Genomic DNA, 26,460 nt, shown 5'->3' on the forward strand with positions numbered 1-26,460 from the left:
CTATAAAATTGGGACATCTGGTCACCATACCAAGAGGAGCAATTGCATGAAAAGTCCTGCTCAGTCCCTGCAGCCTTTAGCAGGAGCATGCTTAGTGCATAAAGAATCTTCAGAAAACTTAGCTTCCAAACTCTTACAAGTCTGAGTTTTTTCAAAAATGTATAATTTGGCCAAGTTTTGACCATTTTCCACACAGAGTAAATGAAGATTAGTTACTTGCAACCATAGTTCTTGATGATTGACTCTGCATATTCACACTCTTGGAATGCTCACATACCCTTCTCCCCACTTCCCTAAACATTCTAGCCCATTCTGAGGGCATGGCTGTCAAAGGGGCTTGGTGACACAAGCAGCTCAGTTTCTTCCACCCCTATTACAGAATCCAGTGATAACCTTAATTGGAACTCCACAGAAGAGAGGAAGGTGGGCAGGGAGTGGAAATATGTAGAGTCCATCTTGAAGAACTACAGTTACAAGGAACCTCCATTTCCTTCAAGAGTCCTCTGAATATTCCCACTCTTGGGATAGTTTGGCAAGGAGTACGTAAAAGGTGGATGTAGGAACACTGAGTCCTAATTAAACAACAACAACTGAAGTATCACTTTGCCAAACTGTGCATCAGATCTGGCTGCCAAATCTAAAAAGGCACACTGTTTAGAGAAAGTGTGACTGAACTCCATATTTACATATTTCAATAATGGGAACATGTCTACCACATGCTACAGTTGCAGCAACTGCACTGGTAGAATGAACTCTAAGAACTGCAGGAGGAGAGAGAGTGAAGAACTTTTATAACTCTCTTCTATATACACTATCTGACCCACTGACGGGGAATGGGAAGAGACAGCTTGACCCTTGACCAACATAGGATATAAACAACGTAGCAGTTGTCTTTAGTCCTGTTCCGATCAGAAAGTATTCTCTGGGTCTAAAGAATGTAATTTAGATTTGCCCTTACGTGCCCATGGTTTGGGAAAGAATACTGGTAAATTTATACACGGATTTACATCAAAGTCTTAAGTTACCCCAGATTCCTTCTGGAAGTTAGGTATCTGATATCTATTTAGAAGTATCTGATCCAAGAGGCTGGACCAACAATGTTTCTTGTAACAGAAGAGCCTGAAGTCTTGTCTAGCTATGTGGGCCTGCGGAGGGCCCCAAATAGCACAATATGAACAAGAATGCCTTTCTCCTAGGCATTTCAGCACTGAACATGCACAACGGATGCCACAAAGGGGAGGAGGGATAGCTCAGTGGTTTGAGCATTGGCCTGCTAAACCCAGGGTTGTGAGTTCAATCCTTGACGGGGCCACTTGGGGATCTGGGGCAAAATCAGTACTTGGTCCTGCTAGTGAAGGCAGGGGGCTGGACTCTATGACCTTCAAGGTCCCTTCCAGTTCTAGGAGATGGGATATCTCCATTTATTAATTATATTATAAAGACAGCCAGGCATGACAAACACCCTTTAAAACAGTGTTTCTTGATCTTTAAATCTGCCATGGTATTGTGTAAGTAACTTACTTTAAACTGAAAGTTAATCTAAACTTATTTCTAAAGCTAGCTTAACCTAAAACTATTAACTACTAACTAATCTAAGAATGGAAAGATTTTATATCCCTGCAATCTGAAGAGGTCTGTGTACATTCACTGTTGCAGTTGGAAGGAAGTGAGACAGCAACCAGCGCCATGCTCCCTTTTATAGCCACACCCTCAGAATGTGTTAGAACAGGGGTCAGCAACCTTTCAGAAGTGGTGTGCCGAGTCTTCATTTATTCACTCTAATTTAAGGTTTCGCGTGCCAGTAATGCATTTTAATGTTTTTAGAAGGTCTCTTTCTATAAGTCTATATTATATAACTCAACTATTGTTGTATGTAAAGTAAACAAGGCTTTTAAAATGTTTAAGAAGCTTCTTTTAAAATTAAATTAAAATGCAGATCTTGTCAGTTTAGTGTAGTGGTTCTTAACCTGGGGTGCGAGATGCCCTTTCTGGGGGTGCGAGACATGCGAGATTTTTTTAGAAGGTAAATCGTCGAAAACACAAATTAAGCACAGGCACATAAGTACAATTACTTTGTTTCATCAAACCTATGTATTTATTAACATTATACATTTTTTAATGATTACTGTAATATACAAAGTTTTCAAGTTTTTAAGCTAATTGTAGTGTAATTTTTTATAAGGGCTGCAAGAACATATTCTGAGAAGTCCAGACCATCAGCAGGCTGAGCAGAGCCGGGTGTAGTGTATTAAATTGTTCCCCACAGGAATGTGCTACTTACAGTGTAGTACTTAGGGCTGCCAGTCCTGATGTTCTGAGCAGCACTTGAAGAAAAGGCACCTCCCATGACACTACACAATCTCACTGCCAAATTGTATGTGTCTACGCCAACGCAAAAAAGTGCTAGAGCTTCTCAATGAAATGTTTGTAAGCATTTTTTCCCACTATTACGGAGAGATACCTTGTTTGCTCAACTCATACTTAGAAATGAATTAACTGCTCTAACTGAAATTTTTCAAAAATTCAATGGACAGTTAAAGTTTGCAAGAGTTACAAGCAACTGAATTCAAGTTCTTATAATGTCAAGTATCAGGCAACCTTAACTATAGCTGGTGCTACAAGCTCAGCCTACAATAAAACATGAGATTACATTTAAAAAAAAAAAAATCACATTAAATCAGACTGCGTAGCTGCACTCTGTTAAATGCAGTATTGTTGATAACTGAGAGCTGCACAATTGTGAAACTTTTGTGATGGACTATAATCAACTAGAGCTCTGATCCAGGAACTCACTGAGTGAGTAGACCTCCGTATCTGTATGGTACCTCAATGAAGTCAATGGAAGACTATATGGACACAGGGTCTGCCTGTGCAGAGTAACACATCAACTACCGACTCCAACTCAGGAAGACTATTCTCCTAATCAGGAGCCGGAGTGACAGAAGTTGATGGTACTCAGAATTAAATTTATGTGGTTGTAAAATGGGGAATACACTTGCCTCTGCCACATGGGGAATGATGAGTTAAATGTTCAAAACACTCAACAATGAAGTGCTATATAAGTAATTTTTAGCTCTTTCACATGAGATTAACACTATAAACTAAGGCATGTAAATTATTTGGACTGGCTGCTTATGACATTAGCACATGGTCAAGTACCAAAATACAAATCTGGAAAGTTTATTCTGGATATTGCAAAATCTCACACTTGGGTGTTTTTCTTGAAGCCCCACATTCTTGAGTCAAGCTATTACATGAGAATCTCAGCTTTTTAAGATGAAAGTTTCTAACCCGCACAGTTGTGCAGAAAAGCCTGAAAATGAGACCCAAGACTAAATGCTTGAAAAACAAATAAAGAACCCTTTTTTTTAAAATGTCATGATTGGTTGGGGCCAGACACGATATCTGAATGCTCAGAGTCGACTATACTATTGTGCTTCATTCTGCGTTTACAGTTATCTTAGGCAAACTCTTCTTATCAGAGCTAGTTTACCACAAAACCTCAAAAAATCCTCAAGATTTGGAAAGGAAAGATTACATTAATTTAGATGCAAGAGAAAAGGACCACATGTAAGAGCCTGCTTTGTCCACAGAGGACCTTTTGTAGGCTCAAAATGGAAGAATGAATGAAAAGGAGATGCATATCAGTAGTTAGGAATGCAAATGTCATCTACCACCCTGACCTGACAGTTTATAGAACTTTTAAAAACATAAGATCTACTCTGCCACTGAAGCACTGTGTGACCTTGGGCTTGTCGCTTCAAATCTGTGAGACTTTGCTTCCCCTTTGTCTACTTAGCTTGAGAGACAGTCCTCACCTCAAAGAATTTATGCTATGTTACTACAGTCTTTAGCACAATGTGGCACCAAACTTAGGTCAGACCTCTAGATGTTACTGTAATACAAATAATGAAGACTTTCATAGAAGTGTATGAATATTGGTAGGATTACTCACCATTAGTCTGCAGTGAAAATATTTCACACATTTCCCCCCCACACACACACACGCACAGTTAACTTAGAGTGTTAAAACTGATGCAGCGATTGTGGCTTACATTTCTTTTCATTTCTATCTCCAATAAAAAACACTTGAGCAATATAATTAAAGAGCATTAACTCCAAAAGATTAGAAAGCAAAGAATCACCAAACAGAGGAACTCTAGTGAACCAAAGGCCACATTTATGATACAGAATTTTACCAACAAATTCTCCATTGATGATACTATCAGTTCAGCTGCAGGAGCTAGTTTGGCACGGATGGTAGCTTCTGGCATCCTTACCTTACCTATAGGGAGGGCTGTCATCAATGCAGCTGAACCAGTGGAAATGTTTTGGTGGAATTAGCAAGTAGCAATCCTAGGTAAATTGTGACACTAAACTGCAGAGCAATGCACATGACAAGTTTCAACACTCAGTTACTGCAAATTGTTTTTGTTATTGTGTTTTAAGGTAAAAAAAGCTATGAAACCATGACAACCTTATCCCTAAATCTTTGACAAGATATTTAAAGGCTATAAAATCATGAGTATTCAAGTACACGTTTTAAAGGGATATCTCCAACATCAGGTAAAAAAAGAAAAGAAAAGTGACTAATAATGCAACCACCACCTAAAATTATAAAAGAGCAAAGAAGTTGTGTGTTTATTTTATTTGTTTACTTTGTGACCGTACTTTCAGTATAGTCAGTTCCTCCTTTTGTGTTCCTGGATCTTCACACAGTAACAGGAATAAACACATTTAGCAGTTTTCCTACCTTTTTTAAAAAGGCAGAAGTTGGCAGACCTCTCAGGAGCAAATTTAGTACCTGAAACTACTTTTAATTCATTTTTTAAAGTTGACTACAGCAAAGATTTTTCAAAAATAGTAGCCTAAAGTTGGGCTCCCAAATTCATACTAAGGCACCTACTTCATTTTCAAGAGCGCTGAGCACCCAAGAGGAGCCTGCTACATACTCAGCACTCTTGAAAAATAACCTAGGTGCCCACATATGGATTTAGGAGCCTAACTTTAGGCCACTATATTTGAAATCTGTGACCTAGGTTTCAAGTGTATATAGCAGGGGTGGCCAACCTGAAAACTGAGAAGGAGCCAGAATTTACCATTGTACATTGCCAAAAAGCCACAGTAATACGTTAGCAGCCCCCCCCCCCCCCCCCCCCCATCAGCTCTGGCCCTCCAGCGCCTCCCATAATCAGCTGTTTCACATGCGCAGGGGGCTCTGCGGGAGAGGGGGAGGAGTAAGGGCATGGCAGGCTGGGGGGGGAAGGGGCAGGGGCCTTGGGGAAAGGGATGGCGTGGGGGCAGGGCCTGGGGCAGAGCACGGGGTTGAGCAGTGAGCACTCCCCAGCACGTTGGAAAGTTAGCCTCTGTAGCTCCAGCTCCAGAGTCAATGCCTATGCAAGGAGCCACATATTAACCTCTGAAGAGCCACATGCGGCTCCAGAGCCACAGATTGGCCACCCCGGTATATAGTCTCTATCTAGTTATTCCACAAAAGCCTGTTTACAAAGTTCTTTCAAAACTAAACACCAGAAAGACCTACACATTATTGTAATTTATACGGCTTAACAATGAGCTTGCATTTAGACTCTCTTAATCAGTAAGAATTATCTATTGGAAGCTAGTTAGATGCCAAGATCTAAAAACCCTCACAATGGTTTACCAACTTTGACAAATCTTTAACCTAGACTGCACACACAGCACCATACTTACAATCACACCATTTCTTATAAACCATCACCTTGACTTTGAACACCACCTACTTTGATTTATACTGAATTCCTCTAGCATTGCAGTCCGACATCCTGTTTACTCTATGTGGAGAGAGCAAAGGTCTATTCAGAGGATAATGTCTCTCTTAGACCTCTCCGGCTGGAGAGGATATGCTATTTGTATTTGCTCCCAACTAAAGAATCAGTTCCTGCTAGATACAAAGTGGCAACAAAACAACTACATATAGGACTTTTACACCAGTGGTTTTCAAACTGCGGGTCATGACTGGGTCGCGGCGGCTCTGGTGAGTACCGCTGACTGGGCCGTTAGAAGTTCTGTTGGCGATGCTGCCGGCTAAGGCAGGCTAGTCCCTACCTGTTCTGACACCGCGCTGCGCCCCGGAAGCAGCCAGCAGCAGGTCCGGCTCCTAGGTAGAGGGAGGGGGAGGGCCACGGGGTTCCGCACACTGCCCCTAACCAGAGCACCAGCTCCGCACTCCCATTGGCCGCTGGGGGTGGTGGCGTTTGCAGTCGAGAGCTGCGAGGAGCCGTTTATGCACCTCCACCTAGGAGCCGGACCTGCTGCTGGCTGCTTCTGGGGCACAGCGCGGTGTCAGAACAGGTAGGGACTAGCCTGCCTTACTTTCCAAGGCGCAGCACGGTCTGCAGTGCCAGGACAGACAGGAAGCCTGCCTTAGAATCTAAACTTCACCACTGACCAGGAGCCACCCAAGTTAAGCCCACGCCCCAATCCCCTGCCCCAGCCCCCCCCCAAACCTGGAGCCCCTTCCTGCACCTCCAGCCGAGAGCCCTGACCCCCTCCCAACTCCAGCCCAGAACCCCCTCCCACACCTTGAACCCCTCATTCCTAACCCCACCCCGCAGCCCTCACACCAGCCCTCTGCCACAGCCCTGAGCCCCTCCCACACCCCAAACTCCTCATCCCCGGTTCCGTTGGGTTGTGGGCATCAACAATTTTCTTCAACTGGGTCTTCAGAAAAAAAGTTTGAAAACCAGTGTTTTACACTACAAGTGCTTTAGGACTGATAGACAAAAAGGTTAGTTCAGCAACATGCTTTGGGAGAGGAACATGATGAACTCGTTAGCTCAGAGGACTTTGAGTCAGGAATGCTGGGTTCACTGGTGTTATTCAGGAGGTCAGACTAGATCATCATAACAGAGCCTTCTGGCCTTAATCTATTAGGATTTCCTCCTAGATGCACAAATTTGGCAATCATGTATATTCCATGGACAAGCCATTAGGAAAGCTTTTTTTTTTTTGGTTAAAATCTTTCTTCAGTAAATGTGTTACTACCTTTAAATGTATTTGAGTTATGAGGCTCACAGCAACAAACATAATTTCAACCCAAAACATGTTGCTTTCTGTGAAATGGTGGTCTATGAAAGTATGCCTAAACTGCAAAAAACAAAAACTCAAGGCAGCAAGTCTCTAAACCCGGGTCAACTAACTCAAGCTCACACTACCCGGCTAAAAACAGCAGTGTGAATGTTTGGGCTGGGGATGGGCTCTGAAACCCAGTGGGGAAGTGGGGGGAGGGAGGGGAGGAGAGAAAATGAGGGTCTCAGAGCTCAGGCTCCAGCCCAAGCCCAAATGTCTACACTGCTATTTTACGCCCAGTAGCACGAGCTCCAGTTGGCTGATCCGGACGCAGAGACTTATTTCCACAGGTCTTTTTCTGCAGTGTAAATATACACTTAGAATTCCTAGCAATTCATGGCTGACCTCGGAGTTTACTTGGCATATTTGCAGACTAACTAGCCACATGATTCAAGAGATAGAGTCTTGTGCACACTCTATTTGGCACATAGAAGTAAAAAGACTGGAGGTGAACGCTATAAGAATACAGACAAGCTTGAGCAATACAAGACCTGGAACCTACTCAAAGATGTGAAGTGCTATGGAAAAGAGATTACAAACAGATTTGTCATGGAATGAAATTAAAGCTAAGTCCGCCCACGGCCATCCTTACCCATATGCAAACTACGCAAGTGTACAGGGCACCAGGAAATTTGGGGCACCAAATTGCCCCAAATTTCCTGGTGCCCTATGCAGCTGTGCGCTGCTCCAGCGGCCAGCCCAGTCCCCCAGCCAGCTAAGCTAGCCAGGAAAGCTGCCCCCACCCCTGCTCCGCCTCTTCCCCAAAGCCCCCATGCCAAAGACTCCGCCCCTGCTCCGCCCCCACCCCTTCCCACTCCACCCCTTCCCCTGAGCTACGTCCCGGGGGACTGCAGCAGGGGTCGGGCGCACCCTGCACTCACCAAGCGGCAAGGAGTGAAGCGACCTGGCCCCAGCCCGCTCCACCAGCTCCCAGCTGCGCTGCCGGTGAGTGCTGGGGGACAGTCACCCCTCTGCCCCCCAAGTCCCAAGGCTGGGAGCCAGGGGAGCAGAGCAGAGCTCCCGCCGCCCTATGAGTGCGGAGTTGAGCCCGCCCTGCAATTACTGGGCAGCAGGAAGCGGAGCGACCCGGCCCCAACCTGCTCTGCTGGCTTGTGGTGGGGGGATGGTTCCCCATTGCCCCCCAAGCCTGCTCTTGCCCCCCACAGACCTTGGGCACAGCCCCACCCCTCCGCCCCTGCAGCGGCCTGGGGATGCCCCCCCCCATGGAGGCCTGGGACCAGCCCCCTGCATGGGGGGGGGGGGGGGGGAGAGGGGTGCATAGGGCACCACAATGTCTAGGGATGGCCCTGAGTCTGTCTATTATTTTCAAGAGTAGAAGGAATCTCTTGAGATCAACTTTTTACACAATAATAGCTAAGAAAGGTATCTGAGCTCAGTGAAACTTCAGAGTCACCTTGCATGCCCAGGATTGATTGTCCATTGTTTTGTCAGTACACCTCTTAGCAGCCTTTATATTCTAAAGGTATGTCCAGACTACCCGCCGTATCGGCGGGGAGCGATCGATTTATTAGGGATCGATATATCGCATCTCGTTAGGACGCGATATCTCGATCCCCGAACGCGCTCGCCATCGACTCTGAAACTCCATCGGCGCGAGCAGTGGTAGCAGAGTCGACGGGGGAGCTGCGGCCGTCGATCCCACACCATGAGGACGGGAGGCAAGTCAGAATAAGATATGTCGACTTCAGCCACGGTATTCCCATAGCTGAAGTTGCGTATCTTACATCGACACCCCCTCCCCCCCCCCCAGCGTAGACCAGGCCTAAGGCTACCTCTAAACTACAAACACTACAGCAGCACAGCTGCAGCTATGAAGGAAGGGTTTTTTCCCCACGGATATAATTAATCCGCCTTTCCAAGAGGCAGTAGCTGGTTGAACAGAAGAATTCTTCTGTTGACCTAGCTGCGTCTACACTGGGGGTTAGGTTGATCTAACTATGGTGCTCATGGGATGAAATTTTTCTTCTAATTTTTAAGTGCAGACTAAGCCTTTGTCTAGCTCCTTGCTCCTATACTTAGTATTTTTACAAGTAACCACTTTATTTACCATCTAATGGTGCTACCACCTATATGATCAAAATATTTTAAAGAACAGCAACATTGTTTTTTTTATTAACTGTACTACTCTTAACATTAACTGTACATTTGGAAGTCTCATTTTAAAACCCTTATTTTAGAGTGAAATCTATTAACATCGATATTTCTTTTCTGGCTACTGTAGCAATTAACTGAAGACACCAGTGTGACTAACATGCACTATCAGGAGGACTAAAAATTCATTGGCCATTAGGATAGGCAATTATGGTTAATAGCCACTTTTACTATATGTTATAAACAGTGTCCTAAAATGGACTCCTTATGTATCCCACTTGACCATATCAAGCAAGAAAGATACCATACATTACTCAACAAGGAGTCCGGTGGCACCTTAAAGACTAAGATTTATTTGAGCATAAGCTTTTGTGGATTAAAAAACAAAAAAAAACAAACAAAACTGGTTCCCTTTTCTCTCTTGATCTTCAGGTTAGTTTTCTTTTCCACATCATATAATCTGATTTTACCCACTGATCTCTGACATGGGATCTTGTCAAATACTTGAAAAAAAAAAATCTAGCTCTATTATAGTCACTGTATTTCTCATCCATAGTGGTAGTATTTAACAAGAACTCCAGCAGCTTATTCAAATACGACTTCCCTCTACCTGAAGCCATGATGGCTACTCTAAAGCTGTGATTGTCCAAGGCTTACCATTATACTACTTAAAATAGTTTCAAAAATTCTTTTTTCCACCCATCACAAATGAGTCTTTTGCCTATAATTTTCTAGTTTCTTTCTTGACCTTTTGCTAGAATGAAATTGTGTTTACCAATTCACAATCCTCAAATCTCTCTGAAATGTAGTGACCAATGAAAAATTCACAGATGTCCTAGTTAACGACTTCCTGCCTGCTAGGTGATACGAGAGTACAGTATTCTTTATTACAGTGGGTTTCCCATCCCCACTGCAGTGGTTAGCTATTGCCAGTAGATGGTGTAGTTTGCTACAGTATTTTGTTATGAATTGGCATTTTTTACTTTAATATCAGGGCTCTTTTTGTTTTTTATTAAGTTTAAATTAATCAAACATCCTTTGAAGCTCATTATTTCACAATATCTGACCTACTGCGTTGTCAGCTTTAATAGCACCCAACTGTTTTAGAATCTGCTAGTTGTACACTACAAGTGCTTCTGTTGTCAAAGGAAAATTAATTCCCAACCTGATCATAGGTCCATCCTTTCCCTCTCTAAAGAGAGTAGAAAATTTCCATACGGGGGAATAAAAACTTGTTTTGGAAAGATGTTAGCTTATAGTTACACCTGTTATCAAAGCAATCTCCCACTTAGTTTCTGAATTCTCTGACAGTTGGTGAAGCAAACCTTCCAGGAACTATACAATTTGCAATATATTATTTTTGTCCCACCCCTCACCATGTTCTAAATATAACCTCAGATTCCTGTGCAAGGCTCTCTGTGCAAATCATTTATTATTTTTGCAGGAAGAGCCCAGAGGAAACTACACAGCTATGAAAGTGTAGGAATGAATGTTCATCCTTCAGAATCCAGCCATACTATGACAAACTGTGGAACAGGATAACACTACCTTATTTGGTTATCTTTTTTCAGGTCCACTTTCATCAGAAAGGTAAAATTTGATTATTATTTATTTGCAATGTGGTAACCCCTAGAGGCCTCAGCCCATTGTGCTAAACACTATACAAACATAACAAAGACAGTCCTTGCCTGGAGGAGCTTATATTCTAAGTATAAGAGAAGACAAAACAGGTGAAAACAGACAAGGCAGGATTTGAAGACATCATGACAGAGGTCAGTTTTAAGGAGGATCTAGGAAGATTCTGAACTTCATCCCTGTATCAGATTTAGCATCCCTGAAGTGCACATTTTAAAAATTATTATACCAAAATACACCTCTACCCTGATATAACGCAACCTGATATAACACGAATTCTGATATAACGTGGTAAAGCAGTGCTCTGGAGGGGCAGGGCTGCGCACTCCGGCGGATCAAAACAAGTTCACCTATAACGCGGTAAGATTTTTTGGCTCCCGAGGACAGCGTTATATCGAGGTAGAGGTGTATTCCTGGAAAAATAGCACATGAACAAGTTAGTATTTTCATTTCTAGGCCCTCTCAAAAGATCAAATTGATGGCAAGCAATGATAATTCAGAGCAATGTCCTCAGGATTCCAAATATCTATTTTAATTCCTGTTATCTGATCCACTGACAAACAATTTAAAATAAGAGTATACAGGACCTGCAATGCTTTGTGTTCCACTATGACAGAACAAACCAGCAGAGGGAGCATAAATCCATTAATTAACCCCATTCCCAGGGCTGTGATGACATCTTTGAAATGATCCAATGTACTAGTGCTCAAACAAGGACAAAAACAAAGAGCCATATTAATTTCAGCTTCACTGAAACACAGAAAAATGAACAAAAGTGTTTATCAAACAAAAGGAGGAGATTGGTGGGGAATAAAGCTGAACTTTTACACATCGTACTGAAAATAAAAAAATTTAAAAACATCAAAAAAGCTAAATCCACCATCTTTAACATCGGGGGGGGGGGGGGGGGAAGAGATCCAGATTTGTACAGATTGAACAAAACTGAACAGATTGAACTGCTCATGAATTCCCCTCATTAGTTTGCTTTTCACAGCAACATTTTGCAAGCTGATTGTCACGGATGTGGAGAAGGATCATTTAGGATTCCCTCTCCATTCCCTTACAAAGTCAATAAAGGGAAATATTTACAAAATGCTTTCAACTGATTTTTTAAAATTATTCCTAACATTATTTTAGAACCCAGATTAATTAAATTATGCTTAAAAGGACACAATCAACTTAAAACACACTTCTGCATGAAAATGGTGTACTTACTATCGTTACAAGTAACACCCAAGCGGACAAACTGAACAAGTTTAGAGAAAAATATTTCTATTCTTAAAACGTATTTACTTTGAGCATTTGCTAGTGTACTGTTGGGTATAGCCACTTCCACTGTTTCCCTCAGTTGTACCCTAATCCGGCAACAGTTGTTCCTACAGGCAAAGCCCTGCATCTGCAGAGAAAAATTTGCAGGATGAGAATTTTAGTCAGTTTCCTAGATGTATAGGTCTTTCATAAATTAACAGGGGAAAGAAACATTTTAAAAAACCAGAACAAAACCAAAACAGGAAAATCTGGTTGTAAAACCATAAGAGTTGGCAGGGGGACTCAAGAGCAAGTACAGTAACTGAAACTTTTAACCAATTTTTTAAAAGAATTAAGTTTCAAGGTAATATTTTTAGAGATGCACCAACAAACATGAAAATTCAAGCTTAAAGAGTGTCAGTGTCATGTTTGGCATTTCTTACTTTTGCAATTTTATAATAGCAACATAAATGCAAAGAAACAGCAATAAGAACACAAAGATTGCCATTAGACATTTGAATCAGATATTTTTTAAAGCGTTCAATTTCTCTTATACCACTAATTAATACTCTTTCCAAGTGTACATGTTTGGTCTAAGGCTCTTTTCTTGTGTGTCCCTAACATAGGCCTTACAATTGTATTATAGTAACTGCCTTTATGGTATGTTTAAATCCCTGCACATTGCTGCTTTATTTTTGAATATCCTCCACTAAGTTTAGGGAAGGAGTTTGTTAATTTTATAATGATTAAACATTCCTATTTGCCTTGAGTAACTGCCAGAAAGATAGATAAAATGGGGTCATCATTAGATCCTAGGTTATTATCCCTAAACAGTTATAACTGTTTTAACAGTTTTAACTATGTAAAGTACTTAAGTACTACAACGAATGCCAAACGTTTTTATAGTATTATGGCTACAATATGCTGATTTTTGTTTAGCTGAATTATCATTACTTCTGAAGCAGACCAATTATCCTAAACAGTTCCTAAGACAATATCTATTTCAATTTGGCTAAACACAGAGGAAGTCATTTTAAACTTATTGTTTGTCCCTTCTATGGATTGTTTTCCCAAGAGGGTCAATGATGGATTTGGTTCTCAAAATATACAGGTGTCTGTTTATGGTTACCTGTAGTTTAGAAGGGTGCAATATCCCCACTTTTATATTACATTCCTTCAAAAACTTTTGCATGTCCCAGACTTCTCCTAGTCTTTGCTATGTAAATATGAGGGAGACACAAGGCTCTTTATATATTTAATTTGTTAGGATCCTTTCATGTGCAATGAAAGCTATAATGATACAGATGTTACAGGTCATCTCTGTATTCACTTCTATATTAAGATTCTTTAAAAGTAAGATCCCAAAAACTTTTATATGAAAAAAAAAAAAAAAAAAAAAATCCTGTTCCTTAGACTAAGGGTTTACATTAGAAAGCATCTAAAAACCTTAATTACTCACTTGAGTGGAAGTTTTACAACTCTGTCCCGACTGCAAGAGATGGAAGGTGGTGGTCAACAACCACTACATCAGAGATGTCACTTGAAGACACAGAGTTATCGCAGAAATGTCCAAAGTCCAAATTTCTTAAGAAATTAGTTCTCCATTTCCATGGAGCAGGAAAGAAAGCAAGCCCGGCTATTATTAGCAAAGAAGGCTGAGCTGAACAAAAATATTTAGCTAGCAGAGATAGGGAAAAGACTGGTGGGAGAACTATTGTGAAGGAAACTTCCAGCATAAATGAAAAATTCAAGAAGGTTGGAGCATGTTACCCATCTAAGTACCAGCACTACAGAAAGCAAACACTTATTTAATTTAAAAAGCATCTGTGCTCATAGGATTAGAGTAAGAATCCTATGATGGTGGAATCTCCATCCTTAGAGGTTTTTAAGGCCCAGCTTGACAAAGCCCTGGCTGGGATCATTTAGGTGGTGTTGGTCCTGCTTTAAGCAGGGGGTTGGACTAGATGACCTCCTGAGATCTCTTCCAACCCTAATCTTCTATGATTCTAAGATGCTTGCATACCAGGAACAAGGGAACAACCTCCCAGGACTTTTGTAACCTTACACTCTTATAGAACTCTTTGGGGGAAAAGTTATATGCTTCTATGCTGGCTAATACAGTGCAGAGTCTGTACAGTAAATATAATGGTTTCATTATCTTATACAACAGCAGCACTCTAAATGATTACATATTTCATTATCTTTACTACTCAAATTTGGAAATAATAATATAACTATCATAGCAAAATAGCATGGTTGTTAGTGTCAACTACCTTTCTGTGACTAATTTCCAACTTTACTCTCTTCAGTACTGAATGAAGTACCTTCTCCTTTCAGAAACCATTCCCCTAGTAGAGCATTCTGACACATTAAGTATTTCCTGATCTTTCCTTCAGGTAATCACTGGAGAATTACTCAGGTTTCTGCTAGAAGCTAGCTTACTAGTGTTCTGCAGTGCCATCCAGCTAATCCCAGTTTGATTCCTAGCCTATTCCTTTATAAATTAAGAGTACTGCAGTCATAGAACAGTCATCCCTTAAGGGTGAAGAAGTCATTTATTTCATCCATCTATGAAGATGCATTAGCAAGTACTGAACAATCCTGTGGAGTTCTCTGAAGAAAGAAGGGTACAAGAATTGAGGTCCTTGATGGAGAGAAAGGTAAAGTGGGAAGAGGGAGAGAACAGAAAGGGCAGTACTTAAAGTTCAATGAGGGAAGCAGAGGACACCCCAGAAAAACAGATATTTCATAAGACATTCACATTCCAGAAAAGTGCAAGGACTTCAAACAAGCATTACAAACTCCAAGAACGTTTGGTCTTGCAGTGCAGTGAAAGGGTAAAGGCTGTCACTTCATCTTTAACTCACTCCAAGGTAGTACAATTCTCTATTTATGGGGGAGATCTCAGAACAGTGCATGGCCTGATTATACCATATATGCTAAAATGGCTACACAATGCAGGATAGCTGCAGTGCCCTAGGCAGAGTGTCAGCCTTAATTTCAATTTGAATTTCATTGAGTTCAGTCAACTATATCATACGAACCCAAGTTCTTGCTTTTCTTTTGTGACAGTCTCTGGCAGAGAGCCTTGGGCATTAACAGATGCTTGTTCACCCGTGAGTTTAAGCACTAAGATATGTGGAATGTTTTTCTTTCCCCTTTTTCTTAAGTTTTACTTGAGCATCCAAAAAACAACAAAAAGATCCAAAGCAAACAACCCCTCTTACATGTCTGCCGCACAAATTTGGGAAGAGGGAGCAACCCACCCAAACCCTCAGGTAGACAGAACGCGCCTGGAGCGCCGACCCGCCAGACATAGGCCATTCAACCCGCCCGGGAGTCACTCCGGAGCACGGATCATCTGTAATAATCAGGTCCCAGCCCGCGGGAGCCGTAGCGCGCTGCACCGGCTCTCTGCACAACAGCACCGAAATGCAGCCACCTCTGGGGAGAGCAGCCAACGCCGGGAGGGAGCTGCAGGCAGGGCACCAGGCAACGACCAGCCCCACACATAGAGCCGGGGTGGGGGTCAGCACCCACACAGAGCACCCCGCGGTCAAAGGCTCTGCCCTCAGCAGCTACCCCCACCCCATTCCCACGCTCTCCCCACCATCACCCCAAACTTCCCCTCGCCCCGACCCCCCCAGGAGTGAAGCCTGATTCCGCCCGCTCCCGGCTAGAGCAGAGCCAGCCCCCTGCCCTCTGGAGCAGCGGCCGGGCCACAGCCAGCGCTAGGCAGAAGCAAACCAAACAGCTGCTTAGGGCCCCGAGCAGCTCTGGGGGGAGGGGGTGGCTATTAATTTGTGTTGTGTGCAAGGGCGGGGGCAGTAAATATCCCTGCTCAGGGCCGCCCGTGGGTTAGCACCGGCACTGCGCCGGTCCCGCTAGCGGCACCAGGAAGCCGGAGCCCCCCACAGCCCCGTCGGATACCTGGAGATGAGCTAGGAGCGTCCTGCCCGGCCGAGCGCCGGCCCGCGGCGGGGGGCAGGGTCGCTGCTGCCCCGAACCCGCCACGAGGCACCTGGACGCGGCCACCCCGGCAGCGCGCGGAGCAGGAGGCTAGGAGTGTGCGGGACGCTGCCGCGACCGCTCCAGATCACGTGACGGGAGACAACGAGAAACCCAACATTCGTCACGTGCCACCAAACTCCGCCCCTTTCCCCGGTCGGGATCCGGGTGCAACGAACTTAACTCCTCCTCTCAGGCCTCACGCGGACAGTGACAGGTCCCGCCCGCTCTCACCGCCCATTGGGTGCTTGCCCCGGCCTCAGAAGCTGACGAGACTGAGGCGCTGCGCTCTGATTGGCCGGCGGTGTCCGGCTCTGACAGGCCTAAAGCAGGGGAGTAACGGACCCACTCTCCGCAGGCGCCGCTGTTATGTAGTTTGGAGGCCGGAACCAAAAGCGCCGAACCGCGAGCCGGCGCATAACCCTTGCCCCTCCCCCGCCCTAGCCTGACGCGCCCGGTGGGGAGGGAGGGGCGCTCCCACTTCCTTGATGGCCGCGGGACGCAAGCGGGGGGGGGCTGCAGGTGGGGCCAGAGAGTGAAGGTGGGGCCCGGCGGGCGGTGGCTGGGGAGTGAACCGGAGGCAGGGGGGAGACGGGCGGTGGATGGGGGGGAGGGAAGCGGTGCGGGGGCAGCCTGGGGAGGCGAATGGGTGGGGCAGGGGCTGTGCCTACCAGGTGGTGGTTACAGGTTCCGGAGCCCTTCAGACGCTCCGCGGGGCAGCCCCGGGGCCAGAGAGGCGCCCGCCATCTCCCTCAGCCGGCCCCGGTCAGGCAGCAGAGCGGGGCTGGAGCAGCTCCCGGCGTTTGGCTGTGCCCAGCCCTGTGCCCCGTTGCTGCAGTGGCGGTGGGGAAAGCGCGCTGCTCTGCTCCGTCCTCTTCTGTACGCCCGTCCCGCTCCCCGCACAGCTCCTCCTGGGCACGGGGCTGCTATGCGAACATAGCGAGCAAGAGCAAATAGACTGAAGGCGGCTTGGCTTCCTCTGCAGAGGTAAAGTAGCAGCCTTCTTCCTTGAGCAGAGCTCAGCACCATCATATAGCATCAGCAACATTGTGGTTGCTTACTTAAAAGTTAACAGTTTCTAAAACCAAAAACCCAGTGACATTATGCAGGGAACAATCTGGACTGATGGACAGCTCAGTTCTCCAACATGGAGTGCCTTTCTCACTGCTTAACAGACAGCAACCGCTCCTGGTCTGCTCACACAGCCTCCAACATGTAAATCACTCAGCTATATTGTAGAAGTGCTATAGCCAGCGACTCTTGAATTACACCAGCAAACTCCCAGTCCCAGACTTTCCCCCAGAAATGGATGTCTTGTACTGCCTAGCAACCTTCTGGACACTACAAGCTCATATAAAGTTAATCATTTAATTCATAGAAAATTGTATACACAAATCCTGTTATCCCAAATGAAGTTTTCCAAACACACCGGTTTAGATAAAACAAATGTATTAACTAGAGAAAGATTATTTGTAATCACTTAAAAACTAAGAAATAAAAAGGTAAAATGCAACTAATATCTAACTTAACAAGCTAAGTGAATTTTAAGCAAAGGTCTCTCTCACCACGAGTTCCAACAGTCTTCACTGGCTGAATCCTTCAGTCAGGATCTCCCCCCAGCCCAGTGCTGCTTCCTTTCAAGTGTTGATGCCATTAGTAGAGAGAAAGGGAATGATGATTTGGGGTGGCTGTCCTCTCCTCTAAGAGCACTTTGTCTTGCACAAGAATCATCTTGGGAAAGTCTGTGTGGACAGGAACCTTAAGGTGCTTCTTTGTCAAAATGTAGACTTTTTGCCTACATCCTCTTTCCTGTGGAAGAATGGCCACTGAATCAGATGATGGTCCACGTGATCTTGTGGACACCTGGCTGAGACGTTGATTAGCCTTTTGTCTCTAGGGAACTGGTGTGTGACTGCTCTCCAGAACATGGTTTAGTAATATCATATAGTGGAATCTTATAATTGTATATACAATGCTACCACACATTTTACCAGGACAATAATGGCCAGCAAATAATGTGTTTTAAAATGATACCTCACAAGGCCAACTTTGTACAAAATGTATAATAGTCCTATACAAGGGGCAAAATAGGGGTACCCTCCCTGCAAGCAACCTCACTATTCCCACCTGCCCTACATCCTCAGTAGCATGCTCCTCCACTGTTGCATCTCGTAGTTCAGCACACTCATCCTACCTACCCACCCCCATACCTGTAGCTGCCCAGCAGTTGGAAGATGGCCTATGGATTTTCCCTTGTTCTAAACATCTCTTTGAAGAATAAAGGTGTCAAAATGTTCAACTAATACAATGATACAATGTTGTTGAGCATTCTTGGACAAAATAGCACTTTATTTTTATACTTCTGCTGTGGTTCTCTCTCACATTGTTGTAAAAGGGAGAAAATATTTGAAAACAAACTAGAAAGAGCTCTCCCATTGACATAGCGCTGTGCACTCTACCACTTACGCTGACGTAATTTGTGTCGCTGAGGGGGTGGAATATTCACACCCCCTGAGTGACATACATTTTGCCAATGTAAGTGGTAGTGTAGACATTGCCTAAAATCTTAAGCACTATAATTTGGGTGTCTATTCAACTTGATGGTGTGTTATTAACAATTAAGTGACTAGGGCAGGATTGACCATTGCTTGTTTATTCAAACATCTGACTGCATCTGTCTGAAATTCTAGGCACAATATAGATAAACATAGGCACTATATATGACCATGGCTTTGATTCCTATCTAAAGAAAGGGAAATAAGGACAACCCAGGGAATTACAGACCAGTCAGCTTAACTTCTGTACCCGGAAAAATAATAGAGCAAATAATTAAGCAATCAATTTGCAAACACCTAGAAGATAATAAGGTGATAAGTAACAGTCAGCATGGATTTGGCAAGAACAAATTGTGTCAAACCAACCTGATAGCTTTCTTTGACGGGGTAACAAGACTTGTGGATAGGGGGAAGCGGTAGACATGGTATATCTTGACTTTAGTAAAGCTTTTGATACTGTCTCGCATGACCTTCTCATAAACAAACTAGGGAAATGCAACCTAGATGGAGCTGCTATAAGGTGGGTGCAAAACTGGTTGGAAAACCATTCCCAGAGAGTAATCATCAGTGGTTCACAGTCATGCCAGAAGGACATAACGAGTGGGGTCCCTCATGGATGAGTTCTGTGTCTGGTTCTGTTCAATATCTTCATCAATGATTTAGATAATGGTATAAAGAGTAAATTTATAAAGTTTGTGGCGATACCAAGCTGGAAGGGGTTGCAAGTGCTTTGGAGGATAGGATTAAAATTAGGGTTGTCACGTGATTAAAAAAATCACGATTAATTGCGTGATTAAAAAAATTAATCATGCTGTTAAACAACAATAGAATACCAGTTATTTTAAATATTTTTGGATGTTTTCCTACATTTTCAAGATTGATTTCATTTACATCACAGAATACAAAGTGTACAGTGCTCACTTTATATTATTTTGATTACAAATATTTGCACTGTAAAAATGATAAAAGAAATAGTATTTTTCAATTCATATAAGTACTGTAATGCAAGTTCTTTATCATGAAATTGAATTTACAAATGTAGAATTATGTACAAAAAAACCTGCATTCAAAAATAAAACAGTGTAAAACTTTAGAGCCTACAAATCCACACAGTCCTACTTCTTGGTCAGCAAATCACTTGGACAAACAAGATTGGTTACAATTTGAAGGAGATATTGCTGCCTGCTTTTTGTTTATAATGTCACCTGAAAGTGAGAACAGCGTTCACATGGCACTGTTGTAGCCAGCGTTGCAAGATATTTATGTGCCAGATATGCTAAACATTCATGTGTCCCTTCATGCTTCAATCACTTTTCCAGAGGACATGGTTTCATGCTGATGATGGGTTCTGCTTGATAACGATCTGGAGCAGAGCGGACCGACATGTTCATTTTCATCATCTGAATCAGCTGCCACCAGCAGAAGGTTGATTTTCTGTAGTTTCCACATCAGAGAGTTGCTCTTTTAAGACTTCTGAAAGCATGCACCACACCTCGTCCCCCTCAGATTTTGGATGCCACTTCAGATTCTTAAACCTTGGGTCGAGTGCTGTAGCTATTTTTAGAAATCTCATTGTGACAGGTTGGATCACAGAAACCTCCTTGGGAACTGCCAACTGATGTGCCAAGATTACTTCTGCCCCTGCTTTCCCTGCCAGCCTGGGAATCCAGCACCCTGTCTTGTTGAGCCAGACACACCAGTCTGCTCCAACACAGACCCAGGGTCTGAACCACGTGCCCCAAAGCTGCAGACTTAACTGAAAGCAACTTACAGAAGTGTTCCTGTCTTTAACACCCAGATGCTCAACTCCCAATGGTGTCTAAACCCCAAATAAATCTGTTTTACCCTGTATAAGGCTTATACAGGGTAAACTCATAAATTGTTCACCCCCTGTAACACCGATAGAGAGATATGCACAGTTATTTGCCCCCTCCCCCAGGTATTAATACATACTCTGGGTTAATTAATAAGTAAAAAGTGATTTTATTAAATACAGAAAGTAGGATTTCAGTGATTCCAAGTAGTAGCAGACAGAACAAAATGAATTACCAAGTAAAATAAAATAGAACACGCCAGTCTCTAAGAAAAGTGAATACAGATAAAACCTCACCAGTTCCAGTAAGCTTCCTTTTACAGACTAGTCTCCTTCTAGTCTGGGTCCAGCAATCACTCACACCCCCTGTAGCTACTGACCTTTGTTCCAGTTTCTTTCAGGTATCCTTGGGGGTGGAGAGGCTCTCTCTTTAGCCAGCTGAAGACAAAATGGTCTCCCAGGGGTTTAAGTAGACTTTTTCTTGTGGGTGGAGACCCCCTCCTCTCTCCTATGCAAAGTCCAGCTCCAAGATGGAGTTTTGGAGTCACATGGGCAAGTCACATGTCCATGCATGACTGAGTTTCTTACCAGCCAAGCCACATTCCTGGGAAAGCTCCGATGTGGACTGGCATCTTCGAGTTCATTGTTGGCGTAAGTGGTTCTTGATTGGGCACTTAATTTGCACATTCCTTTCTCAAGAAGCTGACTAAATGTTTTACTAAGGCTATTAAGCAAATATATAGCCAATATTCCTAACTTCAAGTACAAAAATGATATATGCATACAAATAGGAAGAATATATTCAGTATATCATAACCTTTACATAGATATGTTACATGGCATATGTAGCATAAAACATATTCCAGTTATATCATATATACATTCATAAGCATATTCCCATGAAGCCTTATTGGGTACACTGTCATACTCATATTGGTACCTTCTTTGCATTCTGTCAAATCTGCTGTGAAAGTGTTCTTAAAACGAACATGTGCTGACTGGGTCATCAACCGAGACTGCTATAACATGAAATAAATGCAGAATGCAGGTAAAACAGAGTAGGAGATATACAATTCTCCCCCAAAAGAGTTCAGTCACAAATTTAATTAACTTTTTTTTTAAAAAAAACAAGCATCATCAGCATGGAAGCATGTCCTCTGCAATGGTGGCCAAAGCATGAAGGGACATACAAATGTTTAGCATATCTGGCACGTAAATACCTTCCAATGCCAGCTACAAGAGTGCCATGTGAATGCCTGTTCTCACTTTCTGGTGACATTGTAAATAAGAAGCAGGCAGCAGTATCTCCCGTCAAAGTAAACAAATTTGTTTGTCTTAGTGATTGACAGAATAAGAAGTAGGACTGAGTGGTCTTGTAGGCTCTAAAGTTTTACACTGTTTTGTTTTTGAGTGCAGTTATGTAACCAAAAAAAAATAATCTACATTTGTAAGTTACACTTTCACGATAAAGAGATTGCACTTCAGTACTTGTATGAGGTGAATTGAAAAATACTATTTCTTTTGTTTATCATTTTTACAGTACATATATTTGTAATAAAAAATAATATAAAGTGAGCATTGTACACTTTGTATTCTGTGTTGTAATTGAAATCAATATTGAAAATGTAGGAAAACATCCAAAAAATTCAATTGGTATTCTGTTGTTATAAGTGCGATTAATTGCGATTAATTTTTTTGAGTTAATTGCATGAGTTAACTGCGATTAATTGACAACCCTAATTAAAATTCAAAATGATGCAGACAAACTGGAGAAATAGTGTGAAGTAAATAGAATGAAATTCAATAAGGACAAATGCAAAGTACTCCATTTAGGAAAAATCAGTTGCACACATCCAAAATGGGAAATGACTGCCTAGGATGGAGTACTGTGGAAAGGGATCTGGGGGTCATAGTGGACCACAGGCTAAATATGAGTCAACAGTGTAACACTGTTGCAAAAAAGCGAACATCATTCTGGGATGTATTTGCAGGAGTGTTGTAATCAAGACACTAGAAGTAATTATTCTGCTCTGCTCTGCTCTGCTCTGCGCTGATTAGGCCTCAACTAGAGTATTGTGTCCAGTTCTGGGCACCACATTTCAGGAAAGATGTGGACAAATTGGAGAGAGTCCAGAGAAGAGCAAGAAAACATGACCGATGAGGGAAGATTGAAAAAATTGGGTTTGTTTAGTCTGGAAAAGAGAAGACTAAGAGGAGACATGATAACAGGTTTCAGGTAAAAGGTTGTTACAAGGAGGAGGGAGAAAAATTGTTCTTCTTAACCTCTGAGGATAGGACAAGAAGCAATGGGCTTAAACTGCAGCAAAGGAGGTTTAGGTTGGACATTAGGAAAAACTTCCTAACTGTCAGGGTGGTTAAGCACTGGAATAAATTGCCTAGGGAGGTTGTGGAATCTCCATCATTGGAGATTTTTAAGAGCAGGTTAGACAAACACCTGTCAGCAATGGCACCACCTAGATCAGGGGTGGCCAATCTGTGGCTCCAGAGCCACATGCAGCTCTTCAGAAGTTAATATGCAGCTCCTTGTATGGGCACCGACTCCAGGGCTGGAGCTACAGGCACCAACTTTCCAATGTGCCGGAGGGTGCTCACTGCTCAACCCCTGGCTCTGCCACAGGCCCTGCCGCCACTCCACCCCCCTCCCCCGAGCCTGCAGTGCCCTCGCTCCTCCCTCCTCTCAGCCCAGCCTTTTGCATCCCTCAGTCAACCCCCAATCAAACCCTCTTCCCTAGGGAAAATAGCTGGATGTTGCAGCATATCGTGAAGGTCTCCAAGACCAGGTTCTGCCATATAGAGTGCACTGCAACAGTCTAACCTTAGCAAGTTCCACCTCCAAGAGAAAAGGACACAGCCTAGTTACTGTTATTTGTAAAGCAGCAGAGCCCATGCGCCATTGTGCTAGGCACTGTACAAATTTATAACAAAAAGACAGAAAGGGACAATTTACCAAGATTATGCTTGCTTCCTAAATTGCTCTTCTAGCCTCATTGCCATCCTTACTCTATAGCTCCAAGAATTTATTTCTTTTTCTGCTCCCATGCTTTTTGGTCACACACAGGATAACTGAAATGTTTTATCCCTTTTTAATCTGCTATTTTCTGCTGCTGAATATTTGCACTTTGTCATATACACAAAGCTTCTCCCAGAAGAGCTTAAAGTGTGGCGAATAAACCCAGGATCTGGATTTTGGAGTGGGATAGGTTTTTTATTCCTGTAAAACTAGGGTGTGTCCTAGCCATAGTGAAGAGCTTGGTATAACGGAGATTAAATTAGAGTCAGATCCTAATGAAGCACATCAGAAATTAATCTGGTGTTTTTATCCTAGTCCACATCCAAAACCACTGCATGATTATCAGCCTCTTTTCAGGAGGGACTGGTACTGTACACTAGTATTTGGGATCCCAATTGAAGTACATTAGCAGTGATTTGAAGGAAAAATTTACATAACCCCTGCCAGGCTGTAGCCAATTATATTTGTCTCTGACAGACACAACAAGCCTCACACCTATACAAACATTTAGTAAAGAAATAAACATGATCCGTAAATAATGGCTTTTAAACTTCATTAAATAAAAACAGATCAAAAAGCCACTAATTGTTCTTGATTTCCCTGTAGAAGCCAGACCAGAGTGTAATCAATTCTCCATTTTTATAGCTCTGATGTGATGCCTCCCTTCCTATGTATCAAATTTAGGTGCCAGTCCTGCAGTGAGCTTTGCATGCGCACAGGATTCTGCCTGCACAGACTTCACTGTTGTATTGTAGACTTAGGCCTTGTCCACACTACACAGTTTTGTCGACAAAACATTGGAGGTGTATGCGTAACGATGTTCCTCCCACTGATTTAACTGTCCTGCTACGCCAACATAATAAAACCACCTCAACTAGCGGCATAGATCTTTTTCTAACAAAGTTAGAACGATGCAGTGTCAGAGTGACCACTGTGCTTGCTTATGTCGCCCTAAGTGGCCTCCAGGAGGTGTCCCACAATTCCCATCATGACCACTCTGGTAAACAGTTTCTATTCTGCTGCCCTATAGCTAGGTATACAGGCACGTGCCTCTCCCCCCTTTAAAGTCCCAGGAATTTTTGAAATTCCACTTCCGGTTTATTCAGCGTGGACAGCTCACAACGCATCGTCCCAGCTGACCATGCCGACTTTCTGCAGCAAATGGGCTCCCATGTGGAGTACACTGGAGTTGCTGGATCTGTTGGGAGAAGAGGCGGAGCAGTCACAGCTCCGATACAGCCATAGGAACTTTGACACTGAGGAACGGATTGCTTGTGGCATAAATGAGAAGGGGCATAAAAGGGACATGAAGCAGTTCCATGCTAAGATCAAGGAGCTGAGGCTGATGTACCAGAAGGCAAAGGAGGCCAACCGTTGCTTTGGTGTTGTGCCAACAATATGCCACTTCTACAAGGAGCTCCATACCATCCTCAGCAGCAACCCTACCTCCACAGCCAAGAGCCCTGTGGATACTTGGAGGAGACCGGAGGCAGTGGCCAGCAGAGTCAACCCGGGGGACGAAGTGATGGATGAGGAGGTCAAGTTGGAGGAGGATGTGGGACAGGCAACAGGCTTGTCTGGTGGTGTGGCGAGGCGAGCCAGGACCTCTTTGTGACTCCAGAGGGGTCTAGCCAGTCCCAGCAGTCTGGCTCTGGCATGCCTGAAGCAGGGAGGGGAGCTCCAGAAAGTACTCAGTTTTCTTTGATAGTGCATGGTTACATGAGGTAAAGGTATCCTTTATTTGATTACATGGTGCACATGGGAGAAAGGTTTGAAAAGTTAACAACACTAAGTACGGTTTGCATCTGTTTCACATTCCCCTATGCAGCTACACAGCAGAGCCCTGTGGAAAAGTTTGTTAATGGACACCGAGATCTCCTGGGAATCCTCTCTATAGAGATCGCTAGGAAACTTTCTTGCAGATACTCTGCAATCCTCTGCTGAAGACTGCTTAGCAGAGTTGCTTTGTTTCTTCCCCGGTTGTAGGAAATGTTGCCACGCCAATCAGCAATTACTTCTGGAGGAACCAAAGCAGCATACGGACCTGGTCTGAAGCTGCTCACATGCAGGAAATGCACCCTTGCATTTTCAGTTACCCTCAGTAGTGTGATTTCAGCTTTGATCACCCCCACCTATGTAAAATTGTGCCAGTATTCAGCATAGTGTCCATAAGCCTTTTTACTGATCCCCTTCTGAAACTACTCAGACCCTTTGTCCCGTTTTGCACCACCCCCACCCCCAAGGCTGAACTCAACATATTTAGTCCGCTGGCCATGCTGCATGCTTGCCAAGGGAAAGTGAGAAAGAGGTGTATATAACTCTTATGATTCAAGACTATGAGTGCACACACAATACTGACTCTGTGTATTGTTTCTTTTGCTTCTGCAGATGTGCCCTTGAAGGCCATCTCCTACACACCAGCAGAGTGCCTCCATCAGATAAGAGGGCGAACGAGAAGTAAGGAGGACATGTTTTGCAAAGTGCTGCAATCATCAGATCAGGCTGATAGTGAGCACAGAGCATGGAGAGAGGCAATAAACAAGAAATGGATAGCCAGGAGAAGAGACTGGGCCAGGAGCAGATAATACAGGGCAGAAGTGAATAATAAAGCTCATGGAGGACCAAATAGAGCTGCTGAGGTCCCTGTTTGTGCTGCAGGTGGAACACATGCATGCTCAACTCCCCCTGCATCCCATACAGAACTGCCTTCCTTGCCCTCCCCAAACTCCCCTTACACATTCCTCTCACATTCCCAGCCTGTCACAGTACCTCTTGCACTCCACCCCTAGGGCCATTTTCCATAACGACAGCTGGACTTACACACAGCTGTGAGTTCCTCACTTCAGAGAGTGCTGCTCACTGTCATGTCCCTTGTAAGAAATGTTAATCTGTGTCATGGGCAGTGGGTATAATAGGCCAGCGGAGGCTCTGCTTCCCCTAGTGCTGTC

The 26,460-nt window shown here is 43.6% G+C and overlaps 1 protein-coding gene and 1 long non-coding RNA gene across 3 annotated transcripts in view; one reads left to right on the forward strand and one right to left on the reverse strand.

The window, feature by feature from the left end:
* RCBTB1 (RCC1 and BTB domain containing protein 1) overlaps positions 1 to 16,957 on the reverse strand; it is a 47,534-nt gene extending 30,577 nt beyond the window's left edge. The window contains exon 1 of one of the 2 annotated variants that reach the window (XM_054014996.1): positions 16,785 to 16,957. The gene's annotated coding sequence lies outside the window, so the exon portion shown is untranslated. Of the gene's footprint in view, positions 1 to 16,035; positions 16,205 to 16,784 lie in introns of those variants that run through there. The other variant, XM_054014991.1, reaches the window with a different exon arrangement.
* Positions 5,898 to 26,092, forward strand: LOC128829539 (uncharacterized). The gene is made up of 3 exons (XR_008443348.1): positions 5,898 to 6,016; positions 10,667 to 10,812; positions 25,901 to 26,092. It is a non-coding gene; the product is annotated as an uncharacterized LOC128829539 (long non-coding RNA).
* The last annotated feature ends 368 nt before the right edge of the window (positions 26,093 to 26,460 follow it).

The sequence above is a fragment of the Malaclemys terrapin genome, chromosome 1 (assembly GCF_027887155.1).
Source record: "Malaclemys terrapin pileata isolate rMalTer1 chromosome 1, rMalTer1.hap1, whole genome shotgun sequence".
NCBI classification, from domain to species: Eukaryota; Metazoa; Chordata; order Testudines; family Emydidae; genus Malaclemys; species Malaclemys terrapin.